Source organism: Heteronotia binoei, chromosome 15 (genome assembly GCF_032191835.1).
Source record: "Heteronotia binoei isolate CCM8104 ecotype False Entrance Well chromosome 15, APGP_CSIRO_Hbin_v1, whole genome shotgun sequence".
Taxonomy (NCBI): Eukaryota; Metazoa; Chordata; class Lepidosauria; order Squamata; family Gekkonidae; genus Heteronotia; species Heteronotia binoei.
The window spans coordinates 54,014,101-54,028,826 of record NC_083237.1 but is presented as its reverse complement, the minus strand read 5'-3'; the positions used below and the strand labels follow the sequence as shown (position 1 = coordinate 54,028,826).

Genomic DNA, 14,726 nt, shown 5'->3' with positions numbered 1-14,726 from the left:
TACTGGAAAATACTTGGGAGACTTTGGGAATGAAGTCAGAAGAGGGCGAGGTTTGGGTAAGGGTCTCAGCATGGTACAATGCCCTCTAGAGACTTGCAGGGGTGTCAAACTCATAAGGGCCGGATCTGATATAAACGAGGCCTTGTTGGGTCAGGCCATGTCAGGTTGGGCTAGGCCATGTTGGGCCAGGCCATGTGTATACCTATTTAAGATTAGGGAGCAGAGATATACACTTTATAAAGGACACAAATAAACACAATTAAATATATATATTTAAAAAACCCGTTAAAACATGCTTAAAACATTAACATTTGTCGATCTTAAAGGTGCTTTTTTTGTATTTCTCCCATAGGATCCAGAGACCAGAGCAAAGGAAGCTCTGTCTCTTTCATTCCTTCCCCAGGAGGGGGAGGAGTCTGAGTCAATAGAAGGAAGAGAGACTTGGCTCAGTAGCTCTTCCGTGCAATTGAGAGAGCCTGGAAAAACAAGCTCTGCCCTCCTCCGCACAAGGTTCAGCCAATAGAGAAATAGAGGTTTTGCTCTGTAGCTCCTGTGCAATTGAGCACGCCTTACAAAGCAAGCTGTTATGCAGAAGGAAGCAAGAGACAGGGAGAAGGAAGCGAATGACACCAATTGCTTGAGGGCCTGATTTGGCCCCCGGGCCCCATGTTTGACACTCCTACTTAGAGTCCACCCTTCAAAGCATCAATTTTCTCTAGGGGAGTTGATCGCTGCCACCTGGAGTTCAATTAACAAAGCGGGAGGTCTCCAGACCCCACCTGGAGGCTGGCAACCCTACCTAGCTACCGCCAGTCCTTTTAAGTGGAATTGCTACCACTTTCTAACACGAAATGTAAGAAATGCGTCTATGCATACGGAAAACGTATGTAGCCCTCCGCCGCGCTTGGAAATCAAAAGCAGAAATTTATTAGCGGAACGGATAAAAAAGTTTTGTAAAGAAAAGCAAACCAAAAAAGAACCAGCACAGCACTACAGACGCCCAAGATGGGAACAAAACAACTTTCCGGTGTGAAGTTTCTACATGCAGATTTAATCTGCCACTCCCCAATTCGGATTAGCCTCCACCAGTGTAGACACAGTCTGCCTCTCTGAACTGCCGCCTCTTTCGGCATTTGGCTCCGCTTTAATCGCCTCCTCCCTCCCCCCCCCCTTTAGGCTCAAACCAACGACGGCGACGTCACACATTGCCCGGAACTCAGCTGGGTTTCCAGCACCGCGGCGGGAGGCGACAGCCGACCCTGGAACAGCCCAATGAATAATCAGGGCAACGGCGCCCTTTGATTGGCTGGGCGCAGCGCCCTCTGGCGAAGTATCTGCAGATCGTGCCGGTAATTGGCGGAAGGTCTTGGTGACGGCCCCAGGAGGGGGCGGGGTTAAGGAGACGGCCAGCAGCTGACACGGGGCTGGGAGCAAAGCGACGGGAAGTGCTTGAGCCGGATCGGCCCAGCTGGTGGGCGAGGGAGAGCGGGTGGACTGCAAGGTAGGCCCCCGGGGCGCTGGGTGGGTGAGAGCAGAGAGCTGGGCGCTGGCCCCAGATCTTATTGCGAATGCTGCTTTGGGGCTAAAAGAAAGAGTGTCCCTGAGCATGGGCAGAGTGCCTTTCCCATCTGATTCACCAAATCGGGTTAAGAGAATGGAGCATCCTGGTCACTCGATGCTATTTGGAAACGGGCTTCTTCAGCCCTAACACCGTTTTAGAAATCTAAGATCTGAATTGGGCGGCGGAGCTTTTCCTGTCTGTGCTGGTGTTTGTGAAGCAGGGTTTGTTTATTACTTGTTCAGTGCGTTTTCATTCTTCTTTTTCTCCAGGGAGTTCAGAGGAGTATATGTGTGTGTCCCCCCCCCGCCCCTTTTATCCTCACAACAACCCTGCGAGGTGAATTAGGCTTAACAAGAATGACTGATCTAAAGTCACTTGGTGGGATTTGAACACAAGACTCCCTGGTGCCAGTCTGAGATGCCGGTGATGGGGTTGGTGAAGTGATTGGGAAGAGCAGTGTGGGAAGCAGGTGGCACCCTGAAGGATGGTTGAGAACAGGGTAGCGGCGACTGGACAGTCGAATAATCAGCAGGTGGCTTCCTGGGGGCAAGTCCCTTTTGGGGGCTGCTGGTGAAAAGTGCCCTCAAGTTGCAGGTGACTTAGGGCGACCCTCCAGGGTTTTCAAGGGAAGAGAGATTCAGCAGTGATTTGCCATTGCCGGCCTCTGCATAGCGACCCTGAACTTTGTAGATGGTCTCCCAGGTAAATACTAACCAGGGTCAACCCTGCTTAGCTTTCAAGACCTGGTTAGTTCAGGCTAGCCTGGGCTATCCAGGTTAGGGCAAACCTGGTGAGTTGCTAGGAGAGTCCCAGTTAAAGTCTTGCCAATGGGGTATTGGAAGAGAAGTAGAAACCGGAGAGCCATTTCCTTTTCAGGGGATTGATTGAAAGGCGTTCAAGGCCGGCTTTGTTGGGGAGCAGAGTATTTGACTTCACTGGGCTTGGTAAGCAGTTCCTGGGCCACAAAAAGAGGCTGGCACTATCTGTCTGCGGTCCCCCATATTAATGGTTGGATTAGGAAAGTCTGTGAAATAGCTCTGGAGCCTAGACTGGAACATCAAAGTAGTGTTATAAATCAAGAAGAAATAAGGTCACGGAAAGATGGGTTCTGCTTATAATGGTGTGGAAGGATAAGCCTTCTTTTGTGTTCCTTGAAAACTTTGTAATGAATTATTCTTCTTGTATTCCCTTTTGTATTCTCCCTTTTCCTTTTTTCCTGTTACCAATAATTTTTTAAGATGACTACTCTTAAAAAAAAAAGAAAAGAGGCTGCTGTGCATTGGCTTGCTCAGTGGCTGCCCGAAAAGATTTGTGTGCACTCTGGGAGCTCACTGAGGACTAGGAACTTGGTGGGCCTACGGAGGGAGGCTGAGGCAGGTGGGAAACTGGGAAGAGTTTCCCTTTGGTGTCTTGGCAGAGCAGAGGAGTGAATCCTCTCTTTCCCCCTCTCCTGTCGGCTTGATAAGTCGCTGGAATCTAAGAGAGATGGAAGGCAGTGCAGGCCTAGGCCGGGGCTCTTTGCTGTGCCTACGGAACTAGCGGATGTGATGTCCCTGAGGGCTGGACTTGTCTGTTCCTGTTGGCGGGGTTCTGTTATCGCTCTATCAGAGAAGCAACTTGGCATGGCCCTGTGGAGTGTGTGTGGTGGGCTGGGCTTCATCCTGCTGGGCTTCTGCCTGGGGTTTTCACTGTACGCCTGCTGTAGTTGATACAGTTTGCACTCAAACCACAATGTCGCTGGATCTCTGCACTGAAGTGGATCAGGGACAAGCAATTGCAGGTTGCCTGTGGCCGACAGAGGTCCAAAGTCCATGTGTGCCCCATCTTAGTGCATCGATCCTCCTTGGTGGCTTGCGGACGCTGGTAGCTCAATTGGGGGCTTGGTGTGCAGCGGCCAAAAAGGCGACAGGAAGCTTTTGTTGACACGACTGTCTCTGCAGGGGTGGGGAGGTGTGTTCTGTGCAAGAACAAGAAAATAGACTGAAAAGCTCCCTTGCAAAGCTGCTGGGCTCTGCATACCTAGTATCTGGTGAGACCTGAAACCTCAAGTGGGTGTTTACTTGTCTGTCTCAACCTTTGCTGTCCTCCCTTGGCCGTAGTTCAGCTTCCTCCTTCAACTATGAAGCCAGGCTTCGGGGGACAGCAGGGAGAGAAAGTGTGGCATGGGGTCACTTCTAGAATACCTGTTGGAACCCGCAAATCTTCTCTTTGTACGTGGGGATGTGCTAGACTGTCAGGTCCGATTTGTACTGGGGCACAACTGAAAAAAGCCACTTTGGCTGATAGTGTGGAGGTCTCCATGTATTCCCCGTTGTTAGATTCGAGAGCCAGTTTGGTGTGGTGGTTGAGTACGTGAACTCTTATCTGGGAGAATGGGGTCTGATTCCCTGCTCCTCCATAAGCAGCTGCTGGGTGACCTTGGGCCAATCCCAGTTCTCTCAGGAGCAGTTCCCGAAAGGGCTCTCTCAGCCCCCACCTACCTCACAGGGTGTCTGTTGTAGGGAGGAGAAAAAGGAGATTGTAAGCCGCTTTGAGACTTCAAGTGAAGGGTGGGGTATAAATCCCATCTCACCTCTTCTTCGTCTCTTCTAAATCTATTATTAAGAGTGACTTTTACAAATTATCAGGGCAATTATTAATAACGACATGACATTTTGGAGGTCATTGACTCAGCCTTCCATTCTTCCAAGGTCAGTAAAATGAGTCCCCAGCTTGCTGGGGGGAAAGTGTAGATGACTGGGGAAGGCAATGGCAAACCACCCCATAAAAAGTCTGCTGTGAAAACGTTGTGATGCGATGTCACCCCAGAGTCGGAAATGACTGTTGCTTGCACAGGGGACTACCTTTTAAATTCATAAGGTTGCCAGAAGTCAGAAACCACTGGATGGCCTTTAATGTCCTCACACACACACACATACAGACTGGGTATTCAAAAAAATACCCGTGGACCAGCGTCTTTGTTCCTGTGGTACCAATCAGATAGTCTAAGATATTGTTCATTGTATTCTATCCTGTCCATTTTATGGGCCTGTCCAAAATAAACTGTTGAATCAGTTTCTCACAAAGTTCAAATCAGAAGAGGAATGTATTAAATTTTTATTGGCTGATGCCAGTCCAGATGTTACCCTTTAAGGTGGCTGCTTTCATCTTTTTAGAAATAAAAATAAGGAAGAAGATAACTACAGCCACCCATAGAAAAATTTTGGCCGAGTTATAGCCTCATTCTGTCACATTGTTTTATTATATATCTTTTAAATCTTGTTCATAGTACTGTATTTTGCTATGTATTTTTTTTGTTTTAATTTTTATGGCTAGAAGTGAACTGTAAGCTTTGGGGGGTTTGCTGGGTTGTTATGGCCTATGGCTACAACAATAAAATACTTTGACTTACAGACTGGGTATTTGGGGGGCTGTGTCAGCCAGCCTTCTAAGCCAAGGGGCTTGGTACCTCAGCATCCAAGAACATTTCTTCAGTTGTTCTCCTTGAGAAGAATCAAATGGTCAAGTACCACAGAATGTGCTGTGATTTTTTGCCAGTAGGCAGAAATATCCCACAGTTTCCATCCACAGTGATGCTACCAATCCAGCACTGTGGTTTCAGCAATAGTTCCTGTGCAAACCTCATACGATTAGGGATATAAATCCGGTGAGCCGCTTGCTGAGAAGCGCTCCTCTTCCCGTCTGCCAGCATTTGCTGTAAAGTCTCTTTTACGATTCCCGGTTGGCTTCAGTTGCTGTTCTTCCAAGCTGGTCAAAAACCACTGCGCTGTGTTTTTCTCTGGTCAGGGTTCTAGAGGGGAGGTGTGAAAGAGAGTGATGGCTTCTTGTAAGACTTTGATAATAAAGATCAGGGCTGCCTTTCTGTAAGCTTGATCTTGTCGGGGAGGCCGAGGGCTTCTTGGAACAAGTGAAACTAGGAAAAGGTCACTGATGCACAACAAGTTTGGTTCCAAGATTCTGTTTGACTTGGGGAAAAGTAGAGCCATCAAAACTGGCTGTGTTAGGAATGAATTTTGAAGTCTTACGCAGGCTCCGAACTGCTGGGATATGAGCCTGCTTGGGTCAGGATTTTTAACTGATACTTAAAAAAAAAAAGGATGTTACTTCAGTGTGTACAATTTATTGGCGAGTACAGGGAGGCCTTTGGTTTAACTTAGAAGCCTTTTTTGCGCGTCTGTCAGTCACACTGTAATCCTGAATCTTAACCTGGTGGCATGAAATTTAGTATACATGTTTCAGGTATAATTCTATACCCCAAGTAGGGTTACCAACTGGCCGGGGATGGGAGGGTGAAGACCCTGTTCCTTGACTAGAGATTTAATATGCAGAAATGGACCGTTGGAGATTTTTGTGACAGGAAGTGAAAGACCAGCACCCAGTAATTGCTGCCGATCCAACTGATATTAAAGGGGCAGCAAGGCGGCTGCTTTAAAAGTTTCTTTAAAACATTCTTGTGCCAGGAAGCACAATGTCACCTCTTCTGTTCTTGCCATGGTATGAAAAAGATTAGTCCATAATTTTAACCAAGGAGGGATTATTATCCTTTTGGACATTGTGTTCGATGTGGTCCATTGGCTGACTTTCATCTCTTCTCTCGACTTGCACTCGAATTGGTTCTAGATATTTTGTTGTCCCAAGCAAGGGATACCCATCGCATCCTGGAATGTAGTTCAAGAGGGGCTGACTTCAATGCCATAGGTCAAGGGTGTCAAACATGTGGCCCAGGAGCCAAATCAGGCCCCCAGAGGGCTCCTATCAGGCCCCCGAGCAACTGGCTGTCTGTAATCTGCTTCCTTCCTTCCTTCCTTCTCTCTCTTCTCTTACTTCCTTCTGCATCACAGCTTGCTTTACCAGATTTGCTCAATTGCACAGGAGCTACAGAGCAAAACCTCTATTTTCTCCATTGACTGAGGCTCCTCCCTTGGGGAGGAAGGGGTGGGAAGGATAGCTTACTTTGTCAGGCACTCTCAGTCGCACAGAAAAGCAACTGAGCCAAGCCTCTTCTTCTATAGGTTGAGACTCCTCCCCCTCCTGATCCTCCAGTAAAGGAAGGAAAGAGCCAGAGCTTCCTTTGCCCAGTTCCCTGAATCCCATGGGAGAAATACAAAGAAAGCACCTTTAAGACCAACAAGTGCTAATGTTTTAATCATGTTTTAAGGGCTTTAAAAAATTAATTGTGTTTGTCTGTGTCCTTTATAAAGTTTATATTTCTGCTACCTAATCTTAAATAGGTACACAAATGGCCCAGGCTGATATGTCCCAGCCCGACAAGGTCTAATTTATGTCAGATCCGGCCCTCATAACCAGTAAGTTTGACACCCCTGCATAGGTGATTGGGAGCAAAGTGATTCCCTCAGGGCTGCCCCTAGACTGTCTGGCACCCTAGGCAAGGGTAATTTCAGATTCCCCCCCCCCTGCACTGATAATGTCACCGAGTCACATGGGGGCACTTAATTCGGTGCCTCCAGAAGGCGGGCGCCCTAGGCAATTGCCTAGTGACAGGGATCCCCTGCAGACACTGACTGGCCCCCTCCTCACTGTCTTGCTGTTTGGACTGCTGATCTGGAGAACCAGCCATGGCTGTAAGCCCCTTTGGAAGGGAACACTTACAGTGTTTTAGCAGAAAAGAGGACAGCGGACGATGGTGTCCACTGCTCTGAGCTCCTTGGAGAAAGGGCAGGCTGTGGGCCTCCTCCTAATTCTTGCAGAGGGGACTGATGAGTCAGAATGTGGTAAGCTTAGAATTCTCCAAGGTTTTGAATGGAGAATGTGGAGAGGTTGTGTGGTATTCTTGGGTTTTGTCCTTTAAGAAGCATGAAGAGATTTAGTGGGCGTTTAAAAACAAAGGCTTCAGAAGACAGTGGGTGTTTCCAATGGAAGGTCTCAGTGTGTTTCCGACGGAAGGGCTCAGTTAACATTCCGTTTCGGGATTTCTTAGTTTCAGAAGTTGGTGCACTTTAAAACAGCCACTAACTGTTCCCCACAATGCCAGCGGTTTGGACAGATATTATATAACGTTCTTTATTCCAACAATGGGTCCACTCCTCTTCTTCCGCTCACAAAACTTTCCTTACATCTGACTTAATTTTAAAATTCTGTTGTGCAGATGTTTCTGTCCAGGGCTGGAGGGGGGGAAAGAAATGTTGCACATTCCTAAGATACTCGAAAGCCAGGATCTAATATTCAAGGGCAGTCTCATACAAGTGTGTGTTAGTTTTTCCGTATCTAATACTTAAATGCTAGCAATATTTTCCATCTGTGTTCCATCCTTTCATCATCCAACCCCTGGTAGTGATGTGATTCTACAGAGATGTTTCAAACTTCCTTGTTTTCGCATTCTTTAATTCAGGGGACACCACTCTTTTTGAGCCTGCAACTGCTTTTAGAATTCTGGCCCAGAATGGTGGGTGCAGTCACAAAATGGCTGCCACACAATGGCTGCCTCAGGAGGCGGAACCAGCCTCAAAATGGTGGCTGCAGTGTACTTTTAGTCACACAGTGAGCATCCTTGTGCTGCAGTGGCAGCTGCCATCAAAGCACTGTTTTTAAATATCTGCATAGCCAATGAAAAGCAATGAAGAGCCAGAGTGGTGTCATGGTGAAGAGTGGTGGACTCTAATCTGGAGAACTGCATTTGATTCCCCCCTCCTCCACATGCTGCCAGTTGGATGATCTTGGGTCAGTTGCAGTTCCCTCAGAGTTCACAGAGTTACAGTTCCCCCACCTTACCTCACAAGGTGCCTGTTGTGAGGAGAGGAAGGGAAGGAGATTGTAAACTGCTTTGAGACTCCTTAAAATAGAGGAAAGCGGGGTATAAAAGCCTTTTTTCCCCTTTTACTGTTAATCTCTGCTAACCCTGCCTTGCCATCTCAGCTGCACCTCCTTTTCAAGCCCCAGGGATACTAAAGGTGCAATCAGATAAATTATACACGGAGAAGCAGCCACCTACAATCCCCTCAAGCTTTTTTTGCTTGAGAACATGTATCAGCTTGATGTAGTGGTTCAGAACTTGGTGTAGTGGTTAAGGGCAGATAGACTCTTAATCTGGAGAGCTGGGTTTGATTCCCCACTCCTCACATGCAGCTGTTGGGTGACCTTGGGCCAGTCACAAGTTCTCTCAGAGCTGTTCACTCAAGAGCAGTTCTCTCAAGAGCTCCCTCAGCCCCACCTACCTCACAGGGTGTCTGTTGTGGGGAGAGGAAGGAAAGGAGATTGTAAACTGCTCTGAGATTCCGAGTGAAAGACAGGGTATAAATCCAGTCTATTCTTCTTACAAGGCAAAAGCCTCACCTAGCCCTCTCCCGCTTTCTAAAAACACTCGGCTGCCCCCAGGAAAGGTGTTTAGGAGCACCATATTGGGAGGGGGGGAGCTTTATTTAAAGTTCTTGGTGTTTGTACAGATTCACAGTTGGGCCGGTGCTTTGTAAATAAATTCTTTTTGTTTGGTATGAAATATGAGCCACTAACCCTGAGGTGAAGAGAAGGTGCTTTTTCATACAGGAAATTCGTCAAGGAGGGATAAGTGGTGAGAAATGAAACAAAACAGAAATGTTAGAGCAACAGATACAATGTAAAAAATACTAGGCCTCTGATGGAACAGATCTTAGCGAACGACTCAACTAAGGTTCCTTCAAATGCAGTCGTAGTTTTGATATCAGGAAAACTAACTGATTATTTGGTGGCGCCATAGAAACTGACTTTCAGAAGACAAGAGGTACATTGAACGTCACTTCAAACATCAACATCTCACTCTGCCCCAACAATAATTTTATTTCTTTTGACTACTGTAGTGAAAATCATTTCTTTTTTGCCTGAACCTAGCAGTTTTTAGGTAGGTAGATGGGGGGGGGGGGGTTAGCAGGAATGCAGTTCTGGCTGGCTTGGTGTCAGGGGTGTGGCCTAACATGCAAATGAGTTCCCGCTAGGCCTTCTGCAACAAAGGGCGCTGTCAGGGGGTGTGGCCTAATATGTAAATGAGTTCCTGCTGGGCTTTTTCTACAAAAAAGCCATAGATCGATCTGTCAGGATGGGTAGCCATTTTTATCTGACTTATGTTCTTATTTAGCCACAGTGTGTGTGTATATATAAATTTTTTTGCCACTGTGTGACACAGAGTGTTGGACTGGATGGGCCGTTGGCCTGATCCAACATGGCTTCTCTTATGTTCTTATGTGACACAGAGTGTTGGACTGGATGGGCCATTGGCCTGATCCAACATGGCTTCTCTTATGTTCTTATTTAGCAGTAGAAAAGAGCAATAGTCCCGGAGCACCTGAAAGAACAACAACATTTGTGGCAGGGGAGGAGCTTTCTTGAGTCACTGCTCCTTCTTCAGCAGTGACTCAGAAAAGCTCATACCCTGCAATAAATTTGGATAGTCTTTAAGGTGCTCCTCAACTCTTGCTCCGTGTGTATGTGATCATATTGAATGCAAGTGATTGGAGTTCCAAATAAATCTGGCCTAAAATTGCTTTCTAGACACAGGAGCTGCTTCACTTAGCCAGGGGAATTGATCATTGGTTTTATTTCATCGAGGGAGAATTGAAAGTGCTCATCTGCAGGGTACAGAGATCAGTTCACCTGGGGAAAATGGGCGTTTTGGAACGGTGGACTCCATGGCAGTAGAAGATACTGGATTTATATCCCGCCCTCCACTCTGAATCTCAGAGTCTCAGAGCGGCTTACAATCTCCTTTACCTTTCTCTCCCCGCAAGAGACACCCTGTGAGGTAGGTGGGGCTGAGAGAGCTCTCACAGAAGCTGCCCTTTCAAGGACAACTCCTGCGAGAGCAATGGCTAACCCAAGGCCATTCCAGCAGCTGCAAGTGGAGGAGTGGGGGATCAAACCCGATTCTCCCAGATAAGAGTCCACACACTTAACCACTACACCAAACTGGTTCTCAGTATGCCCTGCCACCCCAAATTACCAGGGATTTCCCAGCCTGGAGTTGGCACCCCTTGGGAAAAGGTCTGTGGATTTTTTTCCAAAGGGCTGATCTTGTCACTAAACAAGGCAAAGCAATTAGTTTGGGCAGCAGACTCTAAGTGGCATTTTCCATCTTCAGTCATTTTCTTTTTTTAAAAAAAATACAAACATTGTTTTTAAAAAAAAAATAAACAATTGTTCAGGCATTTTCTGAAGGGGGGGGTGTTAATGCACCTGCCTGGGGGCAATATGTGTAATATCTGATTTATTCCATGTGCACAAATGTCAAGGTACTTTATCCTAAGTGGTGATGGGGACCCCTTCTGCTGAAAATATTGCAGGATTGGGCATAGGGCCAGCCCAAAAAGATGTGTTGTGCCAACCTAAACAGAATAAAGTATCTTCTAAGCCTGTTGGCTTCAAAGTATTTAGAAGGGTGTAATAAACTCCCTTTAAGATTACACTTGATTGGTCTAGTCATAAAAGCATTATTTATTCTTACAAAAAAGCAACTACAACTGTGTTTTGTAGTATTATACTAGCTGCAAAACCAAATTAGTTCATTTTATTTTTCAAATTAACAGGGAAATTAGAATTACTTGTTTTCCTTTTGTACTAGATTTGTGTACAAATGTTGCTTGGTTAGTTTGTAATTCTTTAAAACAACATTAACTTCAAAAAGCACTCAGTATTGTCATTAGACCTGTTGAGATGGTTTTATTCTGCTTGTCGTTTTCATTGGTTTTGGTGCAAAATCGACATTTTCATCTTCAGTGTTTGCTTTTCTCCCAACCAACAGGGCTGAAGTTCTCAGGAATTGCGCCCTCACCCAAGGGATCCTCCTTCCCAAGTTTCAGGCAGATAGAGAAACTCTTTGTTCATTGGCAGTTAGGCATAGAAGCATAATGTCAAATAGTGCATGAGAATGATATAGTGTTAAACCTACAGTGGTGGTGGTGGTGGTAGGGACAACCTTTTGGAGCCTGTGGGCACATTTGAAGAAGAAGACTGCAGGTTTATACCCCGCCCTTCTCTCTGAATCAGAGACTCAGAGCGGCTTACAATCTCCTATATCTTATCCCCCCACAACAGACACCCTGTGAGGTGGGTGGAGCTAAGAGGGCTGTCACAGCAACTGCCCTTTCAAGGACAACTCCTGCGATAGCTATGGCTGACCCAAGGCCATTCCAGCAGCTGCAAGTGGAGGAGTGGGGAATCAAACCTGGGTCTCCCAGATAAGAGCCCGCACACTTAACCACTACACCAAACTGGAATTCTTACATGGCATGGTGGGTGCTTGCACAGGGGACTACCTTTACCTTTAAATAGAATGGTAAAGATTCCAAGAGATCTCAGAAATATTCATAGTGATCCCATGAATAGAGATCTCTGATTCTTCCCCATTCGTCTCTTACAGTGCAGCTGTCTTGGCCCTACCTTTTGCAGGGAGGGAGGAATCCTTTTGCCTTTGTCCCCCACCCCCCCAGTCAGCCCCTTGTAGCAACTAGTCTGCTTGTTTTCAGAGAGTACATACAATGTTTATTTCTCTCCCCCACAGGCATGTTGTCTGTCCTGTTGGGGAGGATATAGTATAGCTTAACCACAGCTTCTGCTTACCCACCTTCCACTCCCAAATGCCTGAATTCCAGCAGAGAATCAAAATGTTTCACCTGACAACATTTAGACATAGAAGCAGAACAGAGACTGACATAGTAAGACAAGAGGACTTACTGATTATATAGAACCAAGAAAGCTTTTCCTCCCCAAGCCACTCTGGCAGATGGTTCAGTGAAATATTGGGCACAGAAATAGCTATTAGAATGATCCTCTTTGGTGGCAACATCTGCTGAGTATTTTGGTTGGAAGATGCCTATGTCATATTATCGCCTCTTTCGCTGTACCTCTGCTGTTTCCCTTACTTTAATTCATACAATGGTGAAAGTGGACAGTGTGACACTAGAATGACATTTATTTCTGGAGATTGCCATTAGTTTTTTGTAGTGGGATTAAGTACATTACACAATAGAGGAGACTGAGATTGTATTGTGACTAGTTAGATTTTGAATGCACGTCTGCTCTTAAACAATGTGAGGTAAGATTTATATAAATGTTTATGATTCACTGAACAGCTTTCTCTTTGGCTTTTATCCTTCAACACCAAGGACAGCCTGGTGTGGCAAGGTGTTTTTTTGCTAAAGGAATTGAAACAGCAATAAAGGAAAGTGACAGCAATTTTTAAAAAACTCAATTTTTAAAGAACTCAAAAGGTGTTTCTTCATTGTATCCGTATGTGTCATTTGTCATGGGGGAAACAGTTGTTTGTCCTATGTTCTCTTCCTCCAAGAAGCTTGAGAGTGGCATGCGTAACCCTCCTCCATCTGTACAAATTTAGGCTGAGATTTTCAAAGGGCATCCATCAAATGGGCAGTTTCCTGAGGGGGGGATTTCTATCAGCCGGAAGAGGCAAAAGTTCAGGGACTGGTTTGTTGTTTTAGCTTCTCATTTCATAACCCTGGCTCTCCAAAGCACTTTCTTCCGTGGGGTTTCTTTTCTCCCTAAGCCTGACAAACCGAGGAGAAAGTTGATCAGCGTTTCTGAGTTGAACTGAAGCCTTCCTGTGAAATACAGGAAGTGTTTTCGGAAACAGGCCCGGCCACTGTATTTGGTATCAACATCTCCCCTGCATCTAGGAGTTGCGTTTCTGTTTTGCTTTTAAGAAGTCCACTGCTTTCTTAATTACCAACCACCTTATCAGGGTGACACTGTGGCTAAGATAGATTCAGGTGGGTGGCTGTGTTGGTCTGAAGCATCAGAACAAAATTTGAGTTCAGTGGCACTTTTTAAGACCAACAAAATTTTATTTGAGGTATAAGCTTTTGTGTGCACGCACATGTGAACCAGGTTTGATTCCCCACTCCTCCACTTGCAGCTCCTGGAATGGCCTTGGTCAACCATAGCTCTGACAGAGTTGTCCATGAAAGGGCAGCTGCTGTGAAAGCCCTCTCAGCCCCACCCACCTCACAGGGTGTCTGTTGTGGGGGAGGAGGGTAAAGGAGATTGTAAGCCACTTTGAGACTCTGAGATTTGGAGTGGAGGGCAGGATATAAATCCAATATCTTCTTCTTAATAAAATGCCTCTGAGGATGCAACGTTTGTGTTGGTTGCAAAATGCCAGAAACTCGTGTATTAACAGAGCAGTTTCTGATGAGTAACCAATCTGTTGCATAAAGTGCCTCTCTGCCATGTAGGGTTGCCAACCTCCAGGTAGTGGCTGGAGGTCTCCTGGTATTATAGCCAATCTCCAGGCTACAGATCAGCTCACCTGGAGAAAATGGCCACCTTGTAAGGTGGACTCTGTGGCATTATTACCATGTTGAAGTCCCTCCCTTCCTCAAACCCCACCCTCCTTAGACTCCACCCCCCAAATCTCCAGGTATTTCCCAACCTGGAGCTGGCAACTCTACTCACGGTCCTCTTTTTCTGGTGTGGGGATGATCTCTTTATGGGGTGGTCCCATAACGTTAAAACGATCATGGAATGTCCTAGTTCCTGTTTTGTTTGGTTCCTCTCTGTCTCTTGCCTTTGGCTTCTAGAGAGAACACATTCCTCCGGGCTAATGCAACAGGAGCCTGTTCTTTTAAGAAACTGAAAGTGCTTCTGATCCAAAATGCAGGTTTCTTTTCAACTTCCCTTCCCTTTTCTATGAGGCTGAAGCAACACCCAAAGCCTGGCGTAGTTTTTGTGTTGAGTCGATAGTTTTATTTAAGGGGGAAGGCTGCTGGGGGAAATAAGCAGCAGGGAGGGAGAATGTGGCAGCCCAGCACATGGAAATGGCACCTTCCTGGCTATAATTTGTTTCCAAGTGACATAAGCATGGAAGAAATCCAAAAGGCTGCTATTTCCTCGCGTCTGGGGCTGTTCCCAGCAGGCTCTGCCTCCTGCACTTACAGTAAACCCCTTTTCGACAACGGCACCGGAGGATGAGTTTTTAAATAGAGGCTCATGAGATGAGAATCTCTTCCACCCTGGGAAGGCAATGTTAGAGCAGCACCTGGGGCAGGGGTGGGGTGGAAGCTCTTAGCCTTTTTTCATTTTGCAAGGTGGTATTGGGGGGGGGGGAGCTTTTGGATGCAGAAATTTGGCTTGACGGATGTCTGGTAGCCTTGGTAACTCCGCTGAGGGCAAGCTGTCTGGAGAGGGCAGAGTTTGGGGAGGGGACTCAGCAGAAATGTGATGCCCT

General features: G+C 46.4%; 1 protein-coding gene across 2 annotated transcripts in view; it reads left to right on the top strand.

The window, feature by feature from the left end:
• The first annotated feature begins 1,360 nt into the window (after positions 1-1,360).
• The window catches only part of STAT3 (signal transducer and activator of transcription 3), a 70,653-nt gene continuing 57,287 nt past the window's right edge, over positions 1,361-14,726 (top strand). Inside the window, exon 1 of one of the 2 annotated variants that reach the window (XM_060255433.1) lies at positions 1,361-1,501. The gene's annotated coding sequence lies outside the window, so the exon portion shown is untranslated. The remainder of the gene's footprint in view (positions 1,502-14,726) is intronic. The other variant, XM_060255434.1, reaches the window with a different exon arrangement.